Source organism: Geotrypetes seraphini, chromosome 4 (assembly GCF_902459505.1).
Source record: "Geotrypetes seraphini chromosome 4, aGeoSer1.1, whole genome shotgun sequence".
In the NCBI taxonomy this organism is placed as follows: Eukaryota; Metazoa; Chordata; class Amphibia; order Gymnophiona; family Dermophiidae; genus Geotrypetes; species Geotrypetes seraphini.
The window spans coordinates 76,397,661-76,409,989 of NC_047087.1; positions in this window are offsets into that span (position 1 = coordinate 76,397,661).

Below are 12,329 nucleotides of genomic sequence, written 5' to 3' on the forward strand. Positions count from 1 at the left end.
AAGTCCAATTTTTTTCTGCAGTTTAGTATGGAAAAAACAACAACTCTTAAATGGACCAGCTCAAGGGACTGTGGTACCCAGAGCCAACTTTCACATTGGCACCCCCAATCCCTCAATCTGGTATCTCTCTCCCCCACCACCCCACCTGGGATCTGATATCTCCATCTCTCTCAAGTTTCCCCCTCCTGCTGGACCAGGTGAGGCACTGAATCAGGACAATGATGATAATGTGTACCAAAATCCCAGTCTAGTATCTATCTCTCTTGAAGTCTGAAGACTGGACTGGGATTTTAGCGCTCATTATCTCCAGCGCCCTGGTCACCTGGTCCAAATATTGAGTCAGCCCTGCCCCCTTAACCACTTTCTCTCTCTCCCACTGAAAATTTTCCATTAAAATCTACTATGAAATTTGCATATTTCCCTAAATATTCATGAAACAATACGCAAAAACTGAACATTTGTACATGTATTCAAATTTTGTTTCTTCAATGTTCAAACAAAACTTTACACCTCTTAAGCCTGCTAACAGTGCTTGATCTAGAATCTTCTCAGCTAACCCTGTTAATGTTCCACTAACTAGAATGTTGTTTCATTCTCCCTATTACAGAGCAGAGGAAAACCATAGACAATGGGGTATGATTTACCACACGAGAAATAGATTCCCTGCAGAGCAGTGTATGAGCATTCTCTAAGTGGAAGAGATGATTCAGAGCTTGTTTGCAATCATAGGCTCCGCTTTGTTGTCAAACACAGTTGCAACAGCTTCCTTCAAGACTAGCAAAATGGTCCTTCAGTACTAAAAGCATTTTCTAGAGCTACATTGTGAGATATGTGTCACTCACCAGAGATTAGAACGCCACTGGCATTTTAACAAAGAAAACATTAGAAAGGATGCCAGCTGGCATTAAATGTATTTAACTGTACCTGCAGTTATTAAATTAAAAGGTATTTGCTTAATTTGTGTGTTGCTACAGATGTGTATTTAACACCTGGATGTTTTTCCAGTACCAGGACATAAAAATGCTTGAATACCTGAATTAATTCATGTAAACCGTTCTGAGCTCCCCTGGGAGAATAGTTTAGAAATTTGAATAAATAAATAAATTGATGCCATTTTTTGGATGTCATAGGGCTCCTTTAACAAACCTGCGCTAGCGGTTTTAGCACGCGCTTAGCACGCACTAAATTGCCCCGCGCGCTGGACGCTAATGCCAGCATTGAGCTGGCGTTAGTTCTAGCCGCATAGTGTGGGTTTAGCACGCGCTAAAATTCTGCGTGTGGTAAAAACGCTATCGCAGCTTTGAAAAAGGAGCCCATAATGTTTTGAAAATGCCCCCAATAGTGTACCATATTATTATGAAGTGTTTAATTTAAACTAGCATTTTATACCGCTTAGCCAGTACCTCCTGGTTCAAGCTGGTTTGAAATAAAATAAAGCATACAATCATAAATATTTACAATGAAATCATCTCCTCAAATACAAAAAGCAAATACATACTGCATAATTTATAGCAATACTCAATAAATCCTAAACTCAGAAAAGCCGAACAACCCATATATTAATTCCCACAGCTTGATAACAATTGCTCAAAATATCACGATTTAAGCTTTCTTCTGAAGAAAAGATAATTAGGTTTTGACTTCAAGGTCAAGGGAAGGACACTCCAAACTGCCTTGTAAAGTGGCTTCCAAGAAGGGATCCTCAGACAAATGTCTGATTAGGATCTTAATGGTCTGGCTGGAACATAACACTGAATATACTCATTAAGATATCCCAGGCTGATGCCATTTGGATAAGCCACAATTAGAAACTTAAACAGAATTCTAACCAGTACAATGAGATGTCCCATCTTTTCCCTCCTGTTTTAGCTGCCATATTTTAGAAATAGGAGTGCAGTGTATTATACCCTTCCTATGAAATTTAATGTGGACAAATACAAAGTGAGGCACATTGGGAAGAAGAACCCAAATCACAGTTACCAGATGCTAGGGTCTACCTTAGGGGTTAGTGCCCAAGAAAAGGATCTGGGTGTCATTGTAGACAATATGATGAAACCTTCCACCCAATCTGTGGCGGCGGCCAAAAAACCAAACAGGATGCTAGGAATTATTAAAAAAGGGATGGTTAACAAGACTAAGAATGTTATAATGCCCCTGTATCATTCCATGGTGCGACCTCATCTGGAGTATTGCGTTCAGTTCTGGTCTCCTTATCTCAAGAAAGATATAGAGACGCTAGAAAAGGTTCAAAGAAGATCGACCAAGATGGTAAAGAGGATGGAACTCCTTTTGTAGGAGGAAAGACTAAAACAGTTAGGGCTCTTCAGCTTGGAAAAGAGACGGCTGAGGGGAGATATGATTGAAATCTACAAAATCCTGAGTGGAGTAGAACGGGTACAAGAGGATCAATTTTTCACTCCATCAAAAATTACAAAGACTAGAGGACACTCGAAGTTACAGGGAAATTCTTTTAAAACTAATAGGAGGAATTTTTTTCACTCAGAGAATAGTTAAGCTCTGGAACACATTGCCAGAGGTTATGGTAAGAGCGGATAGCATAGCTGGTTTTAAGAAAGGTTTGGACAATTTCCTAGAGGAAACGTCCATAGTCTGTTTTTGAGAAAGACATGGGGGAAGCCACTGCTTGCCCTGGATTGGTAGCATGGAATATTGCTACTCCTTGGGTTTTGGCCAGATTAGTGACCTGGATTGGCCACCGTGAGCATGGGCTACTGGGTTTGATGGACCATTGGTCTGACCCAGTAAGGTTATTCTTATGTTCTTTAGATGAGGAAAGCAGAAATGAGGAAGATAACATTTTCTATAGGAGAGATAAGGGTGGGGGCAGATTATTTTAGATTTCAATAGAGGATAAAATCTTGGCTATTAACAGATTAATATGGTCTGCATGTATTTTTAATATTTTTTTGGTGTAGAGGATATATGATGAGATTTAGAATGGGTCAAACTGGCTTATTGGTTTACTATAGTGTATGCGTGTTGTAAAATGCTTTTGATGACCTATAGACTATGAAACCAGACAAAGTGCATGCTTGTTAATGCTTAGGATATAACACATCCTGTCAATCTCATTATTTTTGCACATACAGTAGAGTCTCGATTATCCAACATAAACAGAACTGACAGGTGACTGGAAAATTGAAAAATGCCATTTATACAATGTTTTAAACTGATTTTCAAGGCGCCTACTGGCGCATAAAAAATTGGTGCTGAAATTGCATATTCTTAGACGCTTTATGGCACCTAACGCCACTGCAGGCATGGCTAATGCCTACATTTCTGGTGCCTACCTTTCTTGGAGGCACGATTCTCTAAACGACACTATCGTGTGATTGACACGTGATTGGCAGCTGCTTTTAAGATGGCCACCAACATAGAATCCAAGTCCATCGCATATTTACCATAGCTTAAAATGGCATACTGTGTGGCATACTGAGTGTCCCATGGTAGTTGCCAAACCCCAAACCCATTAAAGTCCTTTAGAATAATTCTCTGATATGCAGGAGGGGGGCGTGGCGTTATATGTTAAAGATCATATTAAAACCACACAATTATAGGATCTGCAGAGTAAGGAAGAAGCAGTGTGGTTCAATCTGAAAAGATGGAATAGAAAATGTATTTGCATTGGTGTAATATATTATACAGGCCTCCTTCATTGGCGGAAGAAGTGGACAGAGGTTTAATAGTAGACATTCAGAATATTGCTATAAAATGGAAAGTATTACCAAAAGGTAATTTTAACATGCCAGATTTTGATTGTGGTATCCCCACTGCAAGGGTCTTCTAGAAGTAGGGAGATCCTGGTTCCAGCAGTTGTTAATGGAACCCACGTGAGATGGGATCATTCAATTATCCCTCACCGCTGCTGCAACTCCGGGCAAGAAAGAGCCAGGCACGTGCAGCAATTGTACGCTGCCGGCCCACAAGCCTTCCCTCTGATGTCAATTCTGACATCAGAGAGAAGTTTCTGGGCCAGCCAATCGCTGCTTGGCTGGCCCAGACCTTCTCTTCAACATTAGAATTGATGGCAGGGTGAAGGCTTGTGGGCCAGTGGCGTGCAATCACTGCAAGCATCTGGCTCTTCCCTTCCCGGAGTTGCAGTGGCGGTGAGGGATAATTGAATGGAGGTGGCGCATGGCGGTAGCAGACTTGGGGGAGGAGGAACTGGCGGTGGGCCAGCTTGGGGGCAGGCAGGCTTTGGCACGTGTTGACTTCAGGAGAGAGAGGGAGGAAGGAAGGGGGTGAGGCAAAGGCTGGAATGCAGTAAGTGGGAGGGGGCACAGAAGGAAGGGAGGGGGCATTAAATATGGGCATGAACTCGAAATATAGAAGGAAGGGAGTGTGCATTAATATGAAAAACAGTAAATGCGGCCATCTTACACAATAGAGGGAAGAAAGGAAGGAGGAAGGGGGCACTAACTTGGGACATAGGAAGGAGAGAACAGAAAGGGACAATTGTTGGGCCTGAGTGTGTGAGTGAGAGGGAAAGAGATGGTGTACATGGGGAAAGGAAGAGGAAAATTGAGCATAGAGAGGAGTGAGGTAGAGATGCATGGGGAACAGAAGGATGAGAGGGAGAAATGTTATATATGGTGGTGGAGAGGGAACAGAGGGATAGATTGAAGGGGATGGAAGAGGGAGGAATGTTGGGCATAGTGATGGAGGGAGAGATATGGCATGGCATTGGAGAGAGGTGATAGAAGGAGAAAGGGACATGGGGCTGGTGGGCAGTGGTGAAAGAGGAAGAAAAGTGTGGACTCCTGGAGGGACAGAGAGAGATGTTGGTTGGGGAATGGAAATGAGGTCTGGAGGAGAGGATGTATGCAGGAGGCATAAAGAAATAAATAAATATTAGATGCACAGTCAGAAGGAAGTGCAACCATATGGGGAGAGTGTCCAATCAGGGGCCAGACCTGTGCAGGGTAAGGGGAGGGGGATTATCAGGTCAAGAGCAGGACCAGGAGTGAGGGAAATGACAGGTCTGAATAGAATTCTGCATACCTTGTCAGAAATAACCATGGAAAGTAACTTTGGAAGTAGTTTGGGATGTTATTGGCAAATTGGAGGACTCTTTGCTTAATTGATTTGATAAATTTCCTTGGGTCAAGATACATTACAGACCACAGTGGCACAAAAAGAAATGACCCTAAAACAACCAAAATGACTTTAAAACAATCAAAATTCAGTGAAGAATATTGAAAAAGACTTGCAATCTTTACAAGACGGACAAGCTTTATTGTATAAAGATAAACTGGTGCTGGTAGGCATTAAAACCTTAGGTGCACTGCTATTTAAGCCAGGGTTTTTTGGCCTACATGAGTGTGCTTAAGTGAAACCATACCCCAAATCCACCTCATATCTGCCCCTAACTACACCTACCGAGATAGGCACATACCAGCTAATTAAATTTTTTTAAATTGTTTTTTAATAGTGCTTTCAATTATAAGCACTGATTAGGCCAGTTTTAAAAATTGACGGCTCCTTTTACAAAACCTTGGTAGAGGTTTCTACTGCAGGCCAACTCATAGGAATTCTATGAGTGTCGGAGCATTTATCTCGCCAGGCCTGTAGTAAAAACTGCTGCTGCTTTGTAAAAGCCAGCGTAAGTTAGGTGCCTACAGTAGATGAGCTAGTCGCGCCAATCTAAGCACCTAACATCTTGCACCATTTGTAGAATCTGGGCCACTATTCTATAAATGTTGCCTAAATGAATTGTCTCCATCGTCCGTATTTTTGTAACTGGACCCCTAAAAATAGACACCCATAGGGCACCAGCATAATTATAGAGCTCTTTCAATCAGGGACCATCTCTTGTGTATTTAAAGTACAATGCTGTGTGTGTCTGGTAGCGCTATAAAAATAATAAATGATAGCGGAGTAAGGGGAGGGAGAGTGTGGCACAATGGTTAAAACTAGTCTGAGCAGCCTGTGGTTATGGTTTCAAATCCATGCTGCTGCCTGTGACCCTAGGCAAGTCACCCAATACCCCCATTGCCCCAGGTATATTAGATAGATTCTGAGCCCACCAGGACAGACAAGGAAAAATGCTTGAGTACCTGAATAAATTCATGTAAACAATTCTGAGCTCCTCTTGGTGAACAGTATAGAAAACTGAATAAATAAATATGATATGGAGCCAAAAAACCTTACAAGTTATTCATTCTTTTATTGACATTTTTCATTTCCGTAAGACAAATGCATCTAGTAAATGGGCACGAGTATAGGGAAATCAAGCCATGGTGACATCATCAATGAGGTTGGCTCTTAGGCTTTGGTAGAATGAGGCATTATGACATCACAATACATGGAGCCACTGAAAAGTCTCTCAGCCCAACCAAGAAGAGAATGAGGAGAGTGTGATGCAGTGGTTAAAGCTACAGCCTCAACATTCTGAGGTGGTGGGCTCAAGCCCATGCTGCTCCCTGTGACCCTAGGCACATTACTTAATCCCCCCTTCCCCAGGTACATTACATAGATTGTGAGCCCACCAGGACAGACAGGGAAAATGCTTGAGTAGCTGAAAAAATTAATGTAAACCATTCTGAGCTCCCCTGGGAGAATAGCTTAGAAAACTGAATGAATGAATAAATAAATGGCATTTACACAAGTACGTATACACCTACCTACATGAACAGCAGTATTCTATAAATTTACAAGTGTAAAAGGCACATCAGCTTAGGTGACCTGTTATTGAAGGAGAAGGTAGATGTCTAACAATGAGCTGTCATACCCTTGCCAATATTTAATCTGGCCTTTAATGATGAGTGTCACCTGCTTTATTTTTTATTTTAACATACAGGAAATATGATCAGATCTATGTCACTTTGCATCATAGTTGTAATACATTTTGAATAGAACATGTCGCAAACTTCAGTATGTGCTGATTTTCTCCAGGCAATCTCCCTTTGAAAATTGACTAGAGGGTCCATGTGTACAAAGTGACTGAATACATTTGCACAGACTATTTCTACAGGTAGCAGATCAGAAGCCAAACAACCCCGTTCAGCTTTAAAAATCTAGTGTGGGTCTGTTGCTGTCTTCGCCTGGGGGAGCTCTTTCTAATTCCATCTGAAAGTAGGCATGCTGTGAAAGCTAGCAAGTACTTTAGCCTCTGTGAGGGAAACAATTCCCAACTAGAGCAATCTGTCCATGAAAATACTTATTTTACCTTGGTCAATTACTAAAAAAAATGTGGTCAGTATGATCAACTGTATACAGCACTTCACCTCTTTGTACTCAAATGCCACAAAACTGTTGTGATTACTAATCTGCTAACATTTACCCCTCCTGTGGTTCAACAGCTTGCTCTTCCCTGTAGGACACCTACATACCCTGTGATCAGCTATGTCACAAAATGTATCCAGAGGAGAGGGAGTGATGCACTTTGCCTGGTATCAGTCCAGCGTTGTGGTCCCTTGTAAAAGGTCAACATGTCACCCTGCAGCCTCCTTTACAGCATGATTTAAAGGTTGCTTCTCAGCGACACACACACATTATCTGGTAGTTTTATGAAGTAACTCTGCACAAAGGCACAGGCTGGTGACCTGTCACAACTGCATGAAAAGGACAATGTTAATCCTCGCAACATGCCTTATGAAAAAGGCTCTGTTTTCCCAGGGTTCTAAGAGGAGAATACAGCAAGCCCTTTCGAACTGCATGGTTTTCATCTGGACTCTCAGAATGGCCATCTCCCCAGCCCAAACTACGTGTCCAAGTTTTTCATCCACATTAAAGAAAGCATTAATGAGCCAGAGGGAACCATTGAATTGAACAGAGAAGCCAGGAATACCTTAAAAGAACCAATATGTTTTAATCTGTTCAGTGGCGTACCAAGGAGGGGGCGGGGGGGGGTCCGCCCCGGGTGCCAGCCCTGAGGGGGTGTTCCCGGCCTTGCCGCTCAGTCCCCCCCCACGCCCGAAGGACCGCTTACCCCACTGACCTTCCAGCACACCTATGAAGCAGCCCGCAGCAGGATCGCGACGTCAGCAATCCCTGAGCTGCTTGGGCGCTGCTTCCTGCGCCGCGGTCCCGCCCCTCCTCTGATGTCAGAGGAGGGGGCGGGACCGCGGCGCAGGAAGCAGCTCCTAAGCAACGCAGGGATAGCTGACATCGCGATCCTGCTGCGGCTGCTTCATAGGTAGTGCGGGGAGGCCAGGGGAGCGAACGGTCCTTCGGGGTGGGTCGGGGCATCAGGCCTTCAGGGTGGGGCGGGCTGGCAGGCAGGCAGGCAGGCTTTCAAGGGGGAGGGGGGTGACAGGCAGGCAGGCCTTCAAGAGGGGGTGCAGGCCTTCGGGGGGGGTGCAGACCTTCAAAGGGGTGCAGGCCTTCAAGGGGGGGACAGGCAGGCAGGCCTTCAAGGGGGGAACAGGCCTACAAGGGGGTGGACAGGCCTACAAGGGGGTGGGACAGGCCTTCAAGGGGGGGACAGGCCTACAAGGGGGTGGAACAGGCCTTCAAGGGGGGGGGACAGGCCTTCAAGGGGGGGACAGGCAGGCAGGCCTTCAAGTGGGGGAAAGGCTTTCAAGGGGGGTGCAGGCCTTCGGGGGGGTGCAGACCTTCAAGGGGCTGCAGGCCTTCAAGGGAGGGGGGACAGGCAGGCAAGCCTTCAAGGGGGGGACAGGCAGGCAGGCCTTCAAGGGGGGGACAGGCCTACAAGGGGGGGGACAGGCCTTCAAGGGGGGTGCAGGCCTTTAAGGGGGGACAGGCAGACCTTTAAGGGGGGACAGGCCTTTGGGGGGGACCCTGGTTTAGAAGTACACAGAGGGAAGGGGGTGTTCAAAGAGACGTGCATATGCCAAACTTTGGGGGGGGGGGAAAGAAATAATGGGTCTGAAAATAGAGGAGAGGGAGAGAGATGATGGACCATGGGATTTAGGGAGGGAAGGAACAGAAAGGGAGAGAAATTGGACACAAGGGATGGTGTGGAGGAGGGATAGAGATACTGGATAGAAGGGTAATTGGGAAAAGAAAGGGAGAGATGGTGGTGTCTGGGGTGGTGGGGAAAGAGGGAGAGATGCCGGATGAAAGGGTAGTTAAGAAAAGGTGGATCTGTGGAGGGAGATGAAAAAAAAGGAAAGATACCAGACTTCCTGGGGAGGGAAGGGAAATGGAAAGGGAGGACAGAGTTGGCAGATGGATGGTTAGCATGCAGAAAGAAGGAGACCCTGGCAAGCAAGTTATCGGAAGAAAACCAGAGCCTTGGACCAACAAGATTTGAAATATAACCAGACAACAAAAGGTAGAAAAATTAATTTTATTTTCTGTTTTGTGATTATAATATGTCAGATTTGAAATGTGTATCCTGCCAGAGCTGGTGTTGGACTGCAAACGTGAGCTAGGATTTAACAGAGAGAGGAAAAGTCCTTTTTGTTTCTTTATTTTATTTACACCACAGTGCCAGTGTGGTTAGGAGAAGCCAAAGGGGGTGAAAAAGCTATAAAACCCACCAGGAGTTTTGAAAAAAATCACCCAACTGGGCAGGAAAATCAATTTGAAAAACCAATTCAATAGGCTGAATTGAATCGAAATTTTTTTTTCCTGAATCTGGCAGCATGTTTGCGCTACTGTCTTAGACTTTAGGACCTGGGATTGGGGAGAGATGGCATCCTCAGTACTTTATAATGCAAGTGAAACGAGGATTTGGTCAGACTTTTGAAGGGTCTGCAGAAAAAAAATATTGTATAGGCCGGGGACATGAAACAGCAGGAAATGGGAACTTTTCTTCCTTCTATTTTTGTGAATGGAAAGGCTGAGGATGTCAGAGAGTTCAGTTAAAATATGTGCTTTATAAGAAAATATAATAATGTGTTTTATAAAGTTTATAGCATAGCTGGCCTACCCAGTGAGGTGTTCCTAGTGGTGGTGGTGGCAGCGTGTCAATGTGTTGAGAGGAAGAGGTGGTCTGGGAAATTCTGCTGAGCAAACTCCGGGCCCATTTCCACCCCCCAGTTAGTCCACTCCACTCAACTGGTTCACACACTGAGTGGGTCTTTGGGTGTTGTTTTGGAATCTCTTCCAGTGGTTTATCAGTATCTCCTTCTGGTCCAAGGAAGGAAACTTTGTTATCCTTAGCATTGACCTACAGAATATGTTTGTACAGCACTGCTTGTGTGGCATTAGGCTATGTAGTGTTCGAAAGAAATAAACAGACCTTTGCACATTTTTGCACTATATGGTGGGTGTATGAGGAGATTCACATTTCCTGCACAGCTAAGTCCATGTGAAGTTACCTTGTGCTGTATTTGACATCTAGCAAGGTCTCTGTTTGAAAGGAAAGATCTAAACTTAAAAATGAAGTGGCCAGAAGTTATGGTAAAAGCAGATAGTGTAGCTGGTTTTAAGAAAGATTTGGACAAATTTCTGGAGGAAAAGTCCATAATCTGTTATTAAGACATGGGGGAAGTGTCTGCTTGCCCTGGATCGGTAGCATGGAATGTTGCTACTCTTTGGGTTTTGACCAGGTATTAGTGTCCTGGATTGGCTACCATGAGAATGGGCTACTGGGCATGATGGACCATTGGTCTGACCCAGTTAGGCTATTCTTTTGTTATGTTCTCATCTGTAGGGGCCTTTGTTTTCACTTTTTATTTTAATGTATTTTTTTTCTGGGAACTTATCAATGTTTTTTTATAATGGAAGAGAATTAATGTGTGTGGGATGAGGGGGTAACTAATTTCTTCAGCTAAATAATTCAATCCACTTCAAACAGACATAGGAGAACTCACGCACCATTCACACACCCTCCAACCAAAAACGTCGCAAGAAAAAAACTGTTCGACAACCTCTTAGCCATTCGAGCTGTAACACTCGACCCCCAACTCTACAACCAATTGACATCGACCATAGACTGCAAAACCTTAAAAAAAAAATAAAAACCTTTCTATTCAAAAAACACATAAAACCGAACTAACACAATCAGAACTGTCCCAAACATCACCTGCAACTACTCCATATGTACTTCTGATGTCATGACAATTCAGACATAATTTATGTTATGTTATGTTTGGAATATAAGAAAATTTTCACTGCCTATTCTATTCTGACCATTTATTACGTTTCATGGTCATTACAAAAAATATTTTTTTCCATGGGTGGGGGGGTCAAAAAATGATGGGCCCCGGGTGCCACATACCCTAGGTACGCCACTGAATCTGTTATTATTTGGAGAGTGATTTACAAACCTTTCACATGGGGTAAACTGATTCTGTGAAAAATTATCCCCCTGTCCTACAGATTAAATAACATTGTGCTGTCTGCAGTGCCAGAAAGCATTTCTAGGGGAGTGTTTATATCAAGTAAGACAAATACAACTAGATAACATTTTCAAATTTACACTTGTTGTTTACAAGAGGAAAAGTTGTCTTAACAAAAATTTCTTTAGTGTAACCAGTGGTTAAAAAAAACAAAACCCAAATCCCAAATAAAAGATTACTCACCTGGGTTTGCAGCCTGATGTTTCAGGGACATTTTGAAGGCTTAGGCTTGTAATGTCAGTGTGAATGATTAAGAAGTGCATTTTATTAATTGCTGGGAATTAATATATTGATATGTAAAAGCTGTGTGCCAGGCTCTGCAACTTTTAGAATTCTGTGCTGCACGTATCATCTGCAGAATTTTTGGGGCAGCACAGCTCTGAGGTCATTAAAAAAAAACAAAAAAAAAAACACACCACTATTTAAAAAAAGTTCAGTTGGAGCAACTGACTTAGAAGTAACACAGCAGAAGAGGCTGGCTGTTTGTGTTTCAAGTCAGTTGGGGAAGAGTGACTGACAATTTGAAAAGGGAGAGAAGCTCATAGAAGTCCTGTTGTGTTTGTAAAACAGGCTCGTAGTGTTTCTGTTTTAGAGATGTTATAACTCTAATTATTACAAGTAATGAGGGGTTACTTTGTGAAAATTTGTACTCATTTTAGATTGTAACTGGCCAACAGGGACATGTTCTTAAGAGAGGCATTTAAACAAAGTATTGGAGCTTCAAATTGCTCATATTCCTTGAAATGATTTTAAACATAGAGTGCAATAAATTTCCAATGCACTTTACTTTTGTCTAATTTTTTGAGCTTATGTCATGTTTACTACATACAGTGGATTTCCCAAACTTATTTTAAAAACTCTATTTCACCTGTTTTGTTGGAAAACTGCAGATCTCTCTCTCAGAGGAGGGGGGGGGAGCTGGTTACAGTAGGTACATTACCTTGGATAATCAAACCAAACTAGGCATGCAGTTTTGCTTTGCTTTTTCCAGTATTTGCTGTTATTAAATAATTGTGTATTTGTGCTATGTTTGTGTTTTAAGTGTGTTTGAATATT